Source organism: Nesoenas mayeri (genome assembly GCF_963082525.1).
Source record: "Nesoenas mayeri genome assembly, chromosome: 38".
Classification (NCBI taxonomy): domain Eukaryota; kingdom Metazoa; phylum Chordata; class Aves; order Columbiformes; family Columbidae; genus Nesoenas; species Nesoenas mayeri.
The window spans coordinates 203,223-219,939 of record NC_137579.1 but is presented as its reverse complement, the minus strand read 5'-3'; positions in this window follow the sequence as shown (position 1 = coordinate 219,939).

The window sequence follows — 16,717 nt, the reverse complement described above, 5'->3', positions numbered from 1 at the left end:
CCCCCATATTTTGGGGTCCCCCCACTTTTTGGGGTCCCCCTCACTTTGGGGTCCCCCCCATATATTGGGGGTCCCCCCACATTTTGGGGTCTCCCCCATATATTGGTGTCCCCCCACTTTGGGGTCCCCCCCCATTTTGGGATCCCCTCCATATATTTTGGGGTCCCCCCCACTTTTTGGGGTCCCCCCATATATTTTGGGATCCCCCCCATATTTGGGGTCCCCTCACATTTTGGCTCCCCCCATATTTTTTGGGGTCCCCCCCATATATTGGGGTCCCCCCCACTTTGGGGTCCCCCCATATATAGGGGTCTCCCCTACATTTCGGGGTCCCCCCACTTTGGAGTCCCCCCACATTTTGGGGTTCCCCCCATATATTGAGGTCCCCCCATATATTGAGGTCACCCCACATTTTGGGGTCCCCCCCACTTTAGGTTCCCCCCACTTTGGCGTCCCCCCCACTTTTTGGGGTCCCCCCCACACTTTGGTGTCCCCCCATATATTTTGGGGTCCCCCCCACATTTTGGGGTCCCCACTTTGGGGTCCCCCCCTATATTTTATGGGGTTCCCCCCATATTTTTGGGGTCCCACCCACTTTTTGGGGTCCCCCCATATATAGGGGTCCCCCCACTTTGGGGTCTCCCATATTTGGGGTACCCCCCCCATTTTAGGGTCCCCCCCACTTTGGGGTCCCCCCACATTTGGGGGTCCCCCCACATTTTGGGGTCCCCCCCATATATTGGTTTCCCCCTCCACTTTGGGGTCCCCCCCATATTTTGGGGTCCCCCTCATATTTTGGGGTCCCCCCAACTTGGGGGTCCCAGGGTGGATTTTTGGGTCCTTTGGGTGGGTTTTGGGGGGGTTTGGGGTCCCCCCATAATGTTGGGGACCCCCCTAATGTTGGGGTCCCCCCCCCCTAATTTTGGGGTCCCCCCCCTATTTTGGGGTTCCAGGCGCAGTTTGCTCAACTCTCATTGGTCGCCTCGACCCACGGGGAGCTCAGCGTCGCCATTGGCAACCGGTGGGTCCCCAATATGGGGGGGGGGTCCCCCAAAAATGGGGGGGGTCCCCAAAAATGGGGGGGGGTCCCCAAAAGTAAGGGGGGGGGGGGGGGGGAAATGGGGGGAGGGGTCCTAAAAGTGAGGGGGGGGTCCCTAAAAGTAAGGGGGGGGTCCCCAAAAGTGGGGGGGGGGACACACCCATAATGGGTGGGGGGGGGGGGCCCCAAAAGTTGGGGGGGGGGGGTGGGGGGGGTTCACTGGTGTCACTCCGCCTCCTTTGACCCCGCCCCCTCTTAACTCCGCCCCTCCCACCCCTGTGACCACGTCCCCCCATTGGCTCTGACCCCGCCCCCCCATTGGCTCTAACCCCGCCCCCCCATTGGCTCTGACCCCGCCCTCCAATTGGCTCTGACCCCGCCCCCTCTTTGGCTCTGACCCCGCCCCCTCTGTGGCTCTAACCCCGCCCCCTCTTTGGCTCTGACCACGCCCCCTTTGGCTCTGACCCCGCCCCCTCTGTGGCTCTGACCCCGCCCCTTTGTCTCTAACCCCGCCCCCTCTTTGGCTCTGACCCCGCCCCTTTGTCTCTAACCCCGCCCCCTCTGTCTCTGACCCCGCCCCCTTTGTCTCTAACCCCGCCCCCCATTGCCTCTGCCCCTGCCCCCTTTGGCTCTGACCCCGCACCCTTTGTCTCTGACCCCGCCCCCATGGGCTCTGACCCCGCCCCCTTTAGCTCTGACCCCGCCCCCTTTGTCTCTTTCCCCGCCCCCTTTGCCTCTTTCCCCGCCCCCTTTGCCTCTTTCCCCGCCCCCTTTGTCTCTAACCCCGCCCCCTTTGCCTCTTTCCCCGCCCCCTTTGCCTCTTTCCCCGCCCCCTTTGTCTCTAACCCCGCCCCCATTGCCTCTTTCCCGCCCCCTTTGGCTCTGACCCCGCCCACTTTGTCTCTGACCCCGCCTCCTTTGTCTCTAACCCCGCCCCCCCATTGGCTCTGACCCCGCCCCCACTGCCTCTGCTCCCGCCCCCTTTGGCTCTGACCCCGCCCCCTCTTTGGCTCTGACCCCGCCCCTTTGTCTCTAACCCCGCCCCCTTTGTCTCTGACCCCGCCCCCTTTGCCTCTTTCCCCGCCCCCTTTGTATCTAACCCCGCCCCCTCTGTCTCTGACCCCGCCCCCTTTGTCTCTAACCCCGCCCCCATGGGCTCTGACCCCGCCCCCATGGGCTTTGACCCCGCCCCTATGGGCTCTGACCCCGCCCCCATGGGCTCTGACCCCGCCCCCTTTAGCTCTGACCCCGCCCCCTTTGCCTCTTTCCCCGTCCCCTTTACCTCTTTCCCCGCCCCCTTTGCCTCTTTCCCCGCCCCCTTTGTCTCTAACCCCGCCCCCTTTGCCTCTTTCCCCGCCCCCACTTCCTCTGCTCCCGCCCCCTTTGGCTCTGACCCCGCCCACTTTGTCTCTGACCCCGCCTCCTTTGTCTCTAACCCCGCCCCCCCATTGGCTCTGACCCCGCCCCCTTTGTCTCTAACCCCGCCCCCATTGCCTCTTTCCCGCCCCCACGGGCTCTAACCCCGCCCCCTTTGTCTCTAACCCCGCCCCCTTTGTCTCTGACCCCGCCCCCACGGGCTCTGACCCCGCCCCTTCCCCCCCCCCCGCAGGCGTTTCCGTCCGGACTTCGTGCTGCTGCGGGAGGCGCCGCGGGGCGTGGCCGGGGGCGGGGCCGGGGGCGGGGCCGGGGGCGTGGCCGGGGGCGGGGCGGGGCTCCCGCAGCGGCTGCTGGCCGCGCTGCACATGGGGGGCGTGCCCGCCGCCGGCCCCCTGCCCGCCGAGAGGGCGCTGCGGGACCCCCGCACACAGGTAACCGCATTGGGGGGGATGGGGGGGAATGGGGGGGACTGGGATGGACTGGGAGGGAGTGGGGGGCACTGGGAGTGAATTGGGAGAGACTGGGATGGACTGGGATGGACTGGGATTGAACTGGGATGGACTGGGATTGAACTGGGAGGGAACTGGGATGACTGAGGGGGAAAGGGGATCAACTGGGATTGAACTGGGATGGACTGGGAGGGACTGGGAGGGACTGGGATTGAACTGGGAGGGACTGGGGGGGACTGGGATTGAATTGGGAGGGACTGGGATTGAATTGGGAGGGACTGGGAGGGACTGGGATGGACTGGGATGGACTGGGATGGACTGGGGGGGAGTGGGATGGACTGGGGGGAACTGGGAGGGACTGGGGGGAACTGGGAGGGACTGGGAGGGACTGGGAGTGAACTGGGATTGAACTGGGAGGGAGTGGGGGGGACTAGGATTGAACTGAGAGGGACTGGGATTGAATTGGGAGGGAATGGGGGGGACTGGGAGGGATTGGGATTGAACTGGAAGGGACTGGGAGGGACTGGGGGGGAATGGGGGGGACAGGGATTGAACTGGGATTGAATTGGGAGTGACTGGGATTGAACTGGGAGGGATTGGAAGTGACTGGGATTGAACTGGGATGGACTGGGAGGGACTGGGGGGGACTGGGAGGGACTGGGATGGACTGGGAGGGACTGGGATTGAACTGGGAGTGACTGGGATTGAACTGGGAAGCACTGGGAGGGACTGGGGGGCACTGGGAGGGGTGGGGGCCATACTGGTTTGCACTGGGAGGCTACTGGGAGGCTACTGGGAGCACTGGGCAGGGTGGCCGTGCCCCCCCCTGCCTATCCCAGTGTTCCCAGTTTGCCCAGTTGGTGAAGCTGCAGCGGGAACTGGGAGCCGAGGAGTTTCCACTGGTGCCCCAGCGCTTCTGCACCCGCCCCCGCGGACTGGTGTGTACTGGTGTGAACTGGTGTGAACTGGTTTGAACTGGTTTGAACTGGGGGGGACTGGGGGGGACTGGGAAGGACTGGAGGGGACTGGGAGGGACTGGGAGGGACTGGGAGGGACTGGGAGGGAACTGGGATGAACTGGGAGGGACTGGGGGGGACTGGGAGGGAATGGGATGGACTGGGAGGGACTGGGAGGGACTGGGATGGACTGGGATTGAACTGGGATGGACTGAGGGGGACTGGGATGGACTGAGGGGGACTGGGATGGACTGAGAGGGAATGGGGGGGAATGGGATTGAACTGGGATGGACTGGGATTGAACTGGGGGGGACTGGGATGGACTGGGAGGGACTGGGAGGGAATGGGGGGGACTGGGATTGAACTGGGGGGGACTGGGGGGGACTGGGATGGACTGGGAGGGACTGGGAGGGAATGGGGGGGACTGGGATTGAACTGGGGGGGACTGGGGCGGACTGGGAGGGACTGGGATGGACTGGGATTGAACTGGGGGGGACTGGGATGGACTGGGAGGGACTGGGAGGGACTGGGGGGAACTGGGATGGACTGGGATGGACTGGGATGGACTGGGATTGAACTGGGGGGGACTGGGATGGACTGGGAGGGACTGGGAGGGACTGGGAGGGACTGGGAGGGACTGGGAGGGAATGGGGGGAACTGGGATGGACTGGGAGGTCACTGGTGTTACTGGGAGGTAACTGGGAGGTTACTGGTGTCACTGGTGTGTAACTGGTGTGTCACTGGTGTGTAACTGGGGGGGTCACTGGTGTCACTGGTATGTAACTGGTGTGTCACTGGTGTGTAACTGGGGGGGTCGCTGGTGTCACTGGTGTGTAACTGGTGTGTCACTGGTGTGTAACTGGGGGGGTCGCTGGTATAACTGGTGTGTAACTGGTGTGTCACTGGTGTAACTGGTGGGTGTAACTGGTGTGTAACTGGTGTGTAACTGGTGTAACTGGTGTGTCACTGGTGTGTAACTGGTGTGTCACTGGTGTGTCACTGGTGTGTAACTGGTGTGTAACTGGGGGGGTCACTGGTGTGTCACTGGTGTGTAACTGGTGTGTAACTGGGGGGGTCACTGGTGTCACTGGTGTGTCACTGGTGTGTCACTGGTGTGTCACTGGTGTCACTGGTGTCACTGGTGCGTAACTGGTGTCACTGGTGTGTCACTGGTGTCACTGGTGTCACTGGTGTGTAACTGGTGTGTCACTGGTGTCACTGGTGTGTCACTGGTGTAACTGGTGTACACTGGTGTGTAACTGGTGTAACTGGTGTGTCACTGGTGTGTAACTGGTGTGTCACTGGTGTGTCACTGGTGTGTCACTGGTGTGTAACTGGTGTGTAACTGGGGGCATCACTGGTGTGTAACTGGTGTGTCACTGGTGTGTAACTGGTGTGTCACTGGTGTGTCACTGGTGTCACTGGTGTGTAACTGGTGTGTAACTGGTGTGTCACTGGTGTCACTGGTGTCACTGGTGTCACTGGTGTGTAACTGGTGTGTCACTGGTGTCACTGGTGTGTAACTGGTGTAACTGGTGTGTCACTGGTGTGTCACTGGGAGGGGTCACTGGTGTCACTGGTGTCACTGGTGTGTAACTGGTGTGTAACTGGTGTCACTGGTGTCACTGGTGTCACTGGTGTGTCACTGGTGTCACTGGTGTGTAACTGGGGGCGTCACTGGTGTGTCACTGGTGTGTCACTGGTGTGTCACTGGTGTCACTGGTGTGTAACTGGTGTCACTGGTGTGTCACTGGTGTCACTGGTGCGTAACTGGTGTCACTGGTGTGTCACTGGTGTGTCACTGGTGTGTCACTGGTGTCACTGGTGTGTCACTGGTGTGTCACTGGTGTGTCACTAGTGTGTCACTGGTGTGTCACTGGTGTCACTGGTGTGTCACTAGTGTGTCACTGGTGTGTAACTGGTGTGTCACTGGTGTGTAACTGGTGTGTAACTGGTGTATAACTGGTGTCACTGGTGTCACTGGTGTCACTGGTGTGTAACTGGTGTGTCACTGGTGTGTCACTGGTGTAACTGGTGTGTCACTGGTGTGTCACTGGTGTCACTGGTGTGTCACTGGTGTCACTGGTGTCACTGGTGTCACTGGTGTGTAACTGATGTGTCACTGGTGTCACTGGTGTGTAACTGGTGTAACTGGTGTGTAACTGGTGTGTCACTGGTGTCACTGGTGTCACTGGTGTCACTGGTGTGTAACTGGTGTAACTGGTGTGTAACTGGTGTGTCACTGGTGTCACTGGTGTGTAACTGGTGTAACTGGTGTGTAACTGGTGTGTCACTGGGAGGGGTCACTGGTGTCACTGGTGTCACTGGTGTGTCACTGGTGTGTAACTGGTGTGTAACTGGTGTGTCACTGGTGTCACTGGTGTGTCACTGGTGTGTCACTGGTGTGTAACTGGTGTGTAACTGGTGTCACTGGTGTCCCCAGTTGGCCGCCCCCACCTTCCCCATGACGGTGACGCTCAGCCCCGCCCCCCCCGGGGCGGGACAGGTGAGGCCCCGCCCCCTCCACAAGCCCCACCCCCCGTGTCCCCGGGGGCGTGGCCTCAAGGGGGCGTGTCCAGGGGTTATACCCATAGACCAAGCCAGAGGGGGCGGAGCTTGGAGGGGGCGTGTCCAGCGGGGTCGGGCGGGGGCGTGGCCTGGAGGGGGCGTGTCCAGGGGGTGGGAGGAGGCGAGGCCTGGAGGGGGCGTGTCCAGCGGGGTTGGGCGGGGGCGTGGCCTCGAGGGGGCGTGTCCAGGGGTTATTCCCATAGACCAACCGAAGGGGGCGGAGCTTGGAGGGGGCGTGTCCAGTGGGGTTGGGTGGGGGCGTGGCCTCGAGTGGGCGTGTCCAGGGGTTATCCCCATAGACCAAGCCAGAGGGGGCGGGGCTTGGAGGGGGCGTGTCCAGTGGGGTTGTGCGGGGGCGTGGCCTGGAGGGGGCGTGTCCAGCGGGGTTGGGCGGGGGCGTGGCCTCAAGGGGGCGTGCCCAGCGGGGATGGATGGGGGCGTGGCCTCGAGTGGGCGTGGCCAGGGGTTATTCCCATAGACCAACCCAGAGGGGGCGTGGCCTCGAGGGGGCGTGTCCAGGGGTTATTCCCATAGACCAACCTGGAGGGGGCGGAGCTTGGAAGGGGCGTGCCCAGCGGGGATGGGTGGGGGCGTGGCCTCGAGGGGGCGTGTCCAGCGCTGTCCCCGCCCCCCAGGCGCGGGTGGGGTCTCTGGAAGCGCTGCGATTGGTGGCCGCGGCCATGGGCGGGAACCGAGCGGGGGCGCTGGTGACAATGACACCGAGCGGGACCCAACGGGTCAGGGTGACCCGGATCGGGGGGACGGACAGAGCGCTGAGGTGAGGACACACGGACACGGGGACATGGGACAGGGGGATATGGGGACAGACATAGGGACAGGGGGACAGGGGGACATGGGGACAGGGGGACAGGGGGATATGGGGACGGGGGGACAGAGGACAGACAGGGGGACATGGGGATATGGGGACATGGGGACAGGGGGACATGGGGACAGATAGGGGGACGTGGGGACAGAGGGACAAGGGGACAGGGGGACATGGGGACAGACAGGGGGACAGGGGGACAGGGGGACAGGGGGATATGGGGGATATGGGGACAGATAGGGGGATATGGGAACAGGGGGACATGGGGACAGAGGGACAAGGGGACAGGGGGACATGGGGACAGGGGGACAGGGGGATATGGGGACGGGGGGACAGGGGGACAGAGGGACAGGGGGACAGGGGGACATGGGGACAGGGGGATATGGGGACATGGGGACGGGGGACAGACAGGGGGACAGTGGGACATGGGGACAGACAGGGGGACATGGGACATGGGGACAGGGGGACATGGGACAGGGGAATATGAGGAAATGGGGATGGGGGACATGAGGACAGACAGACAGTGGGACAGGGGGACAGGGGGACATGGGGACAGGGGGACATGGGGATATGGGGACGGGGGGACAGGGGGACAGGGGAATACGGGGACAGACATGGGGACATGGGGACAGGGGGACATGGGGATATGGGGACATGGGGATATGGGGACAGGGGGACATGGGGATATGGGGACAGACAGGGGGACATGGGGACACTCAGACCCCCCCTGTCCCCCCCCCCAGCTGGTCGTTGGCAGCCGAGGACCCCGCGGGGGCGGGGCCTCAGCTGCAGCCAATGGCAGTGAGCGCACGGTGAGTGAGGGGCGGGGCCAGACCGGGGGGGCGGAGCTACAAGGAGGGGGCGGGGAATATGTGGGCGGGGAATATGTGGGTCCCTCTCCCGAACTCCTGGGTCCCTTCCCGAACTCCTGGGTCCCTTTCCCAGACACCTAGGTCCCTTTTTTGGGGGTCTCCCGAACTCCTGGGTCCCTCCCGAACTCCTGGGTCCCTTTCCCCAAACTGCTGGGTCCCCATGAACTCCTGGGTGTCTCCCGAACTCCTGGGTCCCCATGAACTCCTGGGTCTACCTGAACTCCTGGGTCCCTTGGGGCACTCCTGGGTCCCTCTCCCAAACTCCTGGGTCCCCATGACCTCCTGGGCCTCCCCGGATGCCTGGGTCCCCTCCCCCGAACTCCTGGGTCCCTCCCGAACTCCTGGGTCCCTCGCACGAACTCCTGGGTCCCCATGAACTCCTGGGTCTACCTGAACTCCTGGGTCCCTTGGGGCACTCCTGGGTCCGTCCCGAACTCCTGGGTCCCTTGGGGCACTCCTGGGTCCCTCTCCTGAACTCCTGGGTCCCTCCCGGACTCCTGGGTCCCCTCTCCCGGACGCCTGGGTCCCTCTCGAACTCCTGGGTCCCTCCCTCGAACTCCTGGGTCCCTCCCGAACTCTTGAGTCCCCATGAACTCCTGGGTCCCCATGAACTCCTGGGTCCCTTGGGGTACTCCTGGGTCCCTCCCGAACTCCTGGGTCCCCATGACCTCCTGGGTCCCCCCATTCACCTGTGTCCCTGTAACTCCTTGTGTGCCGGGGGGGCGGGGTTGATGTCCATGGGGGGCGTGGCCAATGGCGGAGGGGGCGTGTCTGACGGAGGCCCCGCCCCCTTCCCCAGGCACCGCAGCTGGTTGGACGCCTGCGCCCGGCTCTTCGGGGGCCTCGACATCTGTGGGGTGGAGGCGCTGAGGGGGCCCGACGGGCGGGAGCACATCCTGGAGGTCAGCCCGGACGCCTGGGTCCCTTCCCGGACGCCTGGGTCCCTCCCAGACACCTGGGTCCCTTCCCACCCGCCTGGGTCCCTCCCGGACGCCTGGGTCCCTTAATACCTGCCTGGGTCCCCCCCGGACGCCTGGGTCCCTTCCCACCTGCCTGGGTCCCTCCCGGACGCCTGGGTCCCTTCCCACCCGCCTGGGTCCCTCCCGGACTCCTGGGTCCTTCTTACCCGCCTGGGTCCTCCCCGGACTCCTGGGTCCTTCTTACCCGCCTGGGTCCTCCCCGGACTCCTGGGTCCTTCTTACCCGCCTGGGTCTCCCCCGGACTCCTGGGTCCCTTCCCGGACTCCTGGGTCCCTTCCTACCCGCCTGGGTCCCTCCCGGACATCTGGGTCCTCCCCGGACTCCTGGGTCCCATCCCGGACGCCTGGGTCCCTTCCCGGACGCCTGGGTCCCTCCCGGACACCTGGGTCCCTTCCCGGACGCCTGGGTCCCTCTGAACACCTTGGTCCCTGTTCCTGGATGCCTGGGTCCCTCCCGAACTCCTGGGTCCACCCCGAACTCCTGGGTCCCTCCCGAACTCCTGGGTCCCCCAGAACTCCTGGGTCCCCTCTCCCGAACTCCTGGGTCCCCCGGAACTCCTGGGTCCCCTCTCCCGAACTCCTGGGTCCCTCCCCGAACTCCTGGGTCCCTCCCGAACTCCTGGGTCCCTCCCGGACGCCTGGGTCCCCTGCAGGTGCTGGGTTCCTGGGTACCTCTGGAGGGCCCGGGGGCGGCGCAGGATCGGGCCCGCATCGTGGAGCTGGTTTTGGGGCGCATGAGGGCGGAGCTGCCGCCCCCCCCCACAGGTACCACCCCCCCCAACACCCCCCCTGCACCCCAACTTTATATGGGGGGGACCCATAGGGGTCTTAACCCCCCCCCCACTCCCCCCACCATGTCACCCCATTATTGATCTACAGGTGATATCGGGGACCCCCCCGGAACAGCGACCCCCCCCTCAGGGTGAGTGACCCCAATATTGGGGACCCCCCCCCTACCCCCAAACTGGGACCCCCAATTGGGACCCCATAACTGGAACCCCCTCGAACTGGGACCTCACCCCCCAAACTGGGACCCCCCAAACTGGACCCCCCCCAATTGCCACCCCCTCAATTGGGACCCCCAAATTGGGACCCCCATCAAACTGGACCCCCCCAAACTGGACCCCCCCCAAACTGAACCCCCCCAAACTGGGACCCCCCCCAAAATTGGGACCCCCCCCAATATTGGGACCCCCCCCAAACTGGGACCCTCCCAAACTGGGAACCCCCCTCCAAGCTGGGACCCCCCCCCCAATTGGAACCCCCCAAAAATGGACCCTCCCCTATTGGGACCCCCTCCCAAACTGGGACCCCCCCCCCAATTGGGACCCCCCCCCCCAAACTGGGATCCACCCCAATTGGGACCCCCCCCCTACCAAACTGGGACCCCCCCCAATTGGGACCCCCCAAACTGGGACCCCCCCCAAACTGGGACCCCCCCAATTGGGACCCCCAAACTGGGAGTCCCCCCAAAATTGGGACCCCCCCCCCCCCCCCCCTCAATTGGGACCCCCCCCCCGAACTGGGACCCCCCAACTGGTCCCCCCCAAACTGGGACACCCCGAAACTGGACCCCCACAAACTGGGACCCCCCCAATTGGGACCTCCCCCCCCAAACTGGGACCCCCCCCAAACTGGGAACCCCCCCCAAAATTGGGACCCCCCAAACTGGGACCCCCCAATTGGGACCCCCTCAAACTGGACCCCCCCCCCCCCCAAAATTGGGACACCCCCCAATTGGGCCCCCCAAACTGTGTCCCCCCCAAACTGGGACCCCCCCAAACTGGGACTCCCAAACTGGGACCCCCCCCAATTGGGACCCCCCCAAACTGGACCCCCCCAAACTGGACCCCCAAACTGGGACCCCCCAACTGGTCCCCCCAAAACTGGGACCCCCCCCAAAAATTGGGACCCCGTAAATTAACCCTGAGGCCCCGCCCCCCTCCTGGCCACGCCCCCTGAGCCGTTTCTCTCCCCCTCCCCTACCCAGGGCAGCTCCACTTCTGATTGGTCCAGCCCAGCCCCGCCCCCCGCCGCAGGGGCAGCCCCGCCCGTCGGGGGGCGTGGCCTCGGCCGGCCCCGCCCCCGCGCGAGTCCCCACCCAGCAGCCCCGCCCACAAACTCCGCCCACCGCGCAGCCCCGCCCGCAAACCCCGCCCACCGGGGCCCAGCCCCGCCCACAAGCTCCACCCACTTCCCCCCAGCGGCGTCCTCAGGCTCCGCCCACCGCGCAGCCCCGCCCACAAACCCCGCCCACCGCGCAGCCCCGCCCACAAACCCCGCCCACCGCGCAGCCCCGCCCACAAACTCCGCCCACTTCCCCCCCAGCCGCGTCCTCAGGCTCCGCCCACTTCTCAGCCCCGCCCACAAGCCCCGCCCACCGCCGCGCAGCCCCGCCCACAAGCCCCGCCCACTGGGGTCCAGCCGCGCCCTCAGGCTCCGCCCACTGGGGTCCTGCAGCGTCCTCAGGCTCCGCCCACCACTCAGCCCCGCCCACAAGCCCCGCCCGCCGCGCAGCCCCCGCCCACAAGCCCCGCCCACCGCGCAGCCCCGCCCACAAGCCCCCCCCACTGCGCAGTTGCGTCCTCAGGCTCCGCCCACCGCGCAGCCCCGCCCACAAGCCCCGCCACCGCGCAGCCCCGCCCACAAGCCCCGCCCACCGCGCAGCCCCAGCCACAAGCTCCACCCACCTCCCCCCAGCCCCGCCCACCCTCTGCTCAGCCCCGCCCACCCGGCCCCCAAGCCCCGCCCACCACGCGCCAGCCCCGCCCCCAAGCCCCGCCCCTCGCCCCCAAACCCGCCCTGACCCCCAAACCTGGAGGTGCCGCCCAAGTCCCCCCCAGGTAAGTTGGGATTTGGATTGGGCGGGGGGGGACCCGGACGCCTGGCTCCCCCGGACGCCTGGGTCCCCCAGCCCGCCGTGACCACGCCCCCCTCGCTCAGCCCCGCCCCCTCGCTGCGCCAGAGCTTCGCCAGCCTGTTCGACTGACCACGCCCACCACAGCACCTCCCCACCTCCCGGACGCCTGGGTCCCTCTGCCCAGAGCCACGCCCACTCTGAGCCACGCCCACAATGAGCCACGCCCACTTTAAGCCACGCCCCCCCCCCCCTTCCCCAATAAAGCCCCTGAGCTGCTGGAGCTGCCTGGACCCTATAGAGCCTGGGGAGGAGGGGTATGGACCCTATAGGGTCTGGGAGGGGGGTATGGAACCTATAGGGTCTGGGAGGGGAGTATGGAATCTATAGGGTGTGGGAGGGGGGTATGGATCCTTAGGGTCTGGGAGGGGGGTATGGACCCTATAGGGTCTGGGAGGGGGGGTATGGACCCTATAGGGTCTGGGAGAGGAGTATGGAATCTATAGGGTCTGGGAGGGGGGGTGTGGAACCTATAGGGTCTGGGAGGGGAGTATGGAATCTATAGGGTCTGGGGAGGGGAGTATGGAATCTATAGGGTCTGGGAGGGGGGTATGGAATCTATAGGGTCTGGGGAGGGGAGTATGGACCCTATAGGGTCTGGGAGGGGAGTATGGAATCTATAGGGTCTGGGGAGGGGCGTATGGAATCTATAGGGTCTGGGAGGGGGGGTGTGGAACCTATAGGGTCTGAGAGGGGGGTATGGACCCTATAGGGTCTGGGAGGGGGGTATGGAACCTATAGAATCTGGGGAGGGGCTTGTGGACCCCATAGGGTCTAGGAGGGGGGTGTGGACCCTATGATGCCTGGGGTGGGGCGAAAATGGCGGGAAAAGGTGGCGGGAAAAGGTGACAGAAAATGGCGGGAAACCTGACAGAAAATGGCGGGAAAATGGGACAAAAAATGGTGGGAAACGTGAGGGAAAATGACGGGAAAACGTGAGGGAAAATGGCGGGAAGAAGGAGGAGAAAATGGTGGGAAAATGTGACAGAAAATGGCGGGAAGAAGGGGCAGAAAATGGCGGGGAAACATGAGGGAAAATGGCGGGAAAACGTGAGGGGAAAATGGCGGGAAGAAGGAGGAGAAAATGGCAGGAAAACGTGACTGAAAATGGCGGAAAGAAGGAGGAGAAAATGGCGGGAAAACGTGAAGGAAAATGGTGGCAAGAAGGAGGAGAAAATGGAGGAAAAACGTGACAGAAAATGGCGGGAAAATGTGACGGAAAATGGTGGCAAGAAGGAGGAGAAAATGGCGGGAAAAACGTGACGGAAAATGGCGGGAAAAACGTGACGGAAAATGGCGGGAAAATGTGACAGAAAATCGCGGGAAGAAGGGGCAGAAAATGGCGGGGAAATGTGAGGGAAAATGGCGGGAAATGTGAGAGGAAAATGGCGGGGAAACGGGACAGAAAATGGCGGGAAAATGTGACGGAAAATGGCGAGAAGATGGGGCAGAAAATGGCGGGAAATTGTGACAGAAAATGGCGTGAAAATGTGACGAAAAATGGCGGGAAACGGGACAGAAAATGGTGGAGAAATGTGACAGAAAATGGCGGGAAGAAGGGGCAGAAAATTATGGGAAAACGTGACAGAAAATGGCGGGAAAATGTGACAAAAAATGGCGGGAAGAAGGAGGAGAAAATGGAGGGAAAACGTGACAGAAAATGGCAGGAAAACATGACTGAAAATAGCGGAAAGAAGAGGCAGAAAATGGCGGGAAAACGTGAAGGAAAATGGCGGGAAAACGTGACAGAAAATGGCGGGAAGAAGGAGGAGAAAATGGCGAGAAACAGGAGGGGAAATGGCGGGAAAATGTGACGGAAAATGGCGGGAAAAAGGAGGAGAAAATGGCGGGAAACAGGAGGGGAAATGGCGGGAAAACGTGTCAGAAAATGGCGGGAAGAAGAAGGAGAAAATAGCGGGAAACGTTAGGGGAAATGGCGGGAAAATGTGACGGAAAATGGCGGGAAGAAGGGGCAGAAAATGGCGGGAAAACGTGAGGGAAAATGGCGGGAAAAGGGCCAGAAAATGGCGGGAAAACGTGACAAAATGGCGGGAAAACATGATGGAAAATGGCGGGAAAACATGATAGAAAATGGCGGGAAACGTGGTGCAAAATGGCGGGAAACATGTGTCCCCATAGACAGGAGTGTCCGTGTGTCCCCAGGTGTCTGTTTGTCCCCCTGGGGGGACCCCAAGGATGGAGACGCTTATGGGGCGACTGCGGAGCCTGAACCAGGGTGAGCATCCCCCTGTCTGTCCCCCTGTCTGTCCCCCTGTCTGTCCCCATGTCCATGTGTCCCCATGTCCGTCTGTCCCACGTCCGCTGTCTGTCCAGCCCGCCAGGTGGCCGCGCAGGATCTGGCCCGGTCCCAGGGTCACGCTCAGGACCTGCAGCAACAACTGGACCAGCGTGAGCCACCCTGGAGGGGACCCAGGCGTCCGGGAGGGACCCAGGCGTCCGGGAGAGTCACCCAGTGCCTGGGGAGGGGGCGGAGCCAGGAGCTCAGGGGGTGGGGCCAGGAGATGGTGGGCGGGGGGGCAAGGGCTTGTGGGCGGGGCCAAGGGTGGTGGGCATGACCAGGGACTTGTGGGCGTGGCCATGGGAGAGTGGGCGTGGCCACAGGCTTTGTGGGCGTGGCCAAGGGTGGGGGGCGTGGCCACGGGAGAGTGGGCGTGACCACGGGAGAGTGGGCGTGGCCACAGGCTAGTGGGCGGGGCCAAGGGTGGTGGGCATGACCAGGGACTTGTGGGCGTGGCCACAGGCTTGTGGGCGGAGCCAAGGGTGGTGGGCATGGCCATGGACTTGTGGGCGTGGCCATGGGAGAGTGGGCGTGACCACAGGCTTGTGGGCGGGACCAAGGGTGTTGGGCGTGGCCAAGGGAGAGTGGGCGTGACCGGGGGAGAGTGGGCGTGGCCACGGGCTTGTGGGCGGGGCAAAGGGTGGTGGGTGTGGCCAGGGGAGAGTGGGCGTGGCCAGGCATCAATTTGGGGGCAGTTCTGGGGGGATTTGGGGTGTCAGCTGGACCAGGAGGGGACCCAGGCGTCCGGGAGAGGGACCCAGGCGTCCGGGTGCTGACCCCGCCCCCCCCAGTTGAGGAGCGTCGGGCGGCGCTGGACGGGCTGTGGCAGCAGAAACAGGGTGAGCCGGACGCCTGGGTCCCTCCCCGAACTCCTGGGTCCCCCCTGAACTCCTGGGTCCCTTGGGGCACTCCTGAGTCCCTCCCCGAACTCCTGGGTCCCTCCTCGAACTCCTGGGTCCCTCCTCGAATTCCTGTGTCCTCCCGAACTCCTGGGTCCCTCCCCGAACTCCTGGGTCCCTCCCCGAACTCCTGGGTCCCTCCCGAACTCCTGGGTCCCTCCCCGAACTCCTGGGTCCCCTGGGGCACTCCTGGGTCCCCCCTCAACTCCTGTGTCCTCCTGAACTCCTGGGTCCCTCTCCGAACTCCTGGGTCCCTTGGGGCACTCCTGGGTCCCTCCCTGAACTCCTGGGTCCCTCCCCGAACTCCTGGGTCCCTCCCCGAACTCCTGGGTCCCTTGGGGCACTCCTGGGTCCCTCCCCGATCTCCTGGGTCCCTCCAGAGTCCCTCCGTGTTTCCCGCCTGCGCTGGGAGGAGTTGGAGGCCAAAGGTCAAAGGTGAGTGGGCGTGGCCGGGGGGGGGTGTGATGACCTTTGACCTCCTTGACCACCCCCCCCCCCCCCGTGACCTTTGACCCTTTTTAGGCGCCGGGGGTCGATCCTGAACCGCCACCGGGAGCTGGCGGGGGAGGGGCAGCGCCGCCACCACACGGAACCAGCGCCGGGGACACCGGTGGGTCACGTGACACCAATTGGGGACACCCCGTGTCACGTGACGCGTTGGGGACACCCCGGGTCACGTGACATGTTGGGGACACCCCGTTTGTCACCCCAAGGGTCGAGTTCTGGCGGCAGCTCGAGGGCATCATGGAGCAGCACAGGGACCTGCAGGGGGCGCACGTGAGAGCCGGACGCCTGGGTCCCTTTTTTGGGGGTCTCTCGGACGCCTGGGTCCCTTTTTCGGGGTTCTCCCGGACGCCTGGGTCCCTTATTTGCGGTCTCCCGGATGCCTGGGTCCCTTTTTTGGGGGTCTCTCAGACGCTTGGGTCCCTTTTTGGGGGTCTCTCGGACACCTGGGTCCCTTATTTGGGGCACCCGGACGCCTGGGTCCCTTTTCAGGGGGTCCCTGGGGGCCCTGGGGTCCCAATCTGGGGGGATTTGGGCTCATTTTGGGGCTTTTATGGGGGTTTCTGGGTCCTTATTTTGAACCCTCCCGGACGCCTGGGTCCCTTTTTGGGGGTCTCCCGGACGCCTGGGTCCCTTATTTGTGGTCTCTCGAACGCCTGGGTCCCTTTCCCAGACACTTGGGTCCCTTATTTGGGATCTCCCGGACGCCTGGGTCCCTTATTTGTGGTCTCTCGGACGCCTGGGTCCCTTTCCCAGACACTTGGGTCCCTTATTTGAGATCTCCCGGACGCCTGGGTCTCTTTTTTGGGGTCCGTCGGACGCCTGGGTCCCTTTCCCGGACGCCTGGGTCCCTTGTTTGAGGTCTCCCGGACGCCTGGGTCCCCTATATGGGCTGTTTTGGGTCCCTCTCTGGACGCCTGGGTCCCCTGTTTGAGGTCACCCGAATGCCTGGGTCCCTCTCCCGAACGCCTGGGTCCCTTATTTGTGGGTCTCCCGGATGCCTGGGTCCCTTTTTGGGGGTCCCTTTCCCGGATG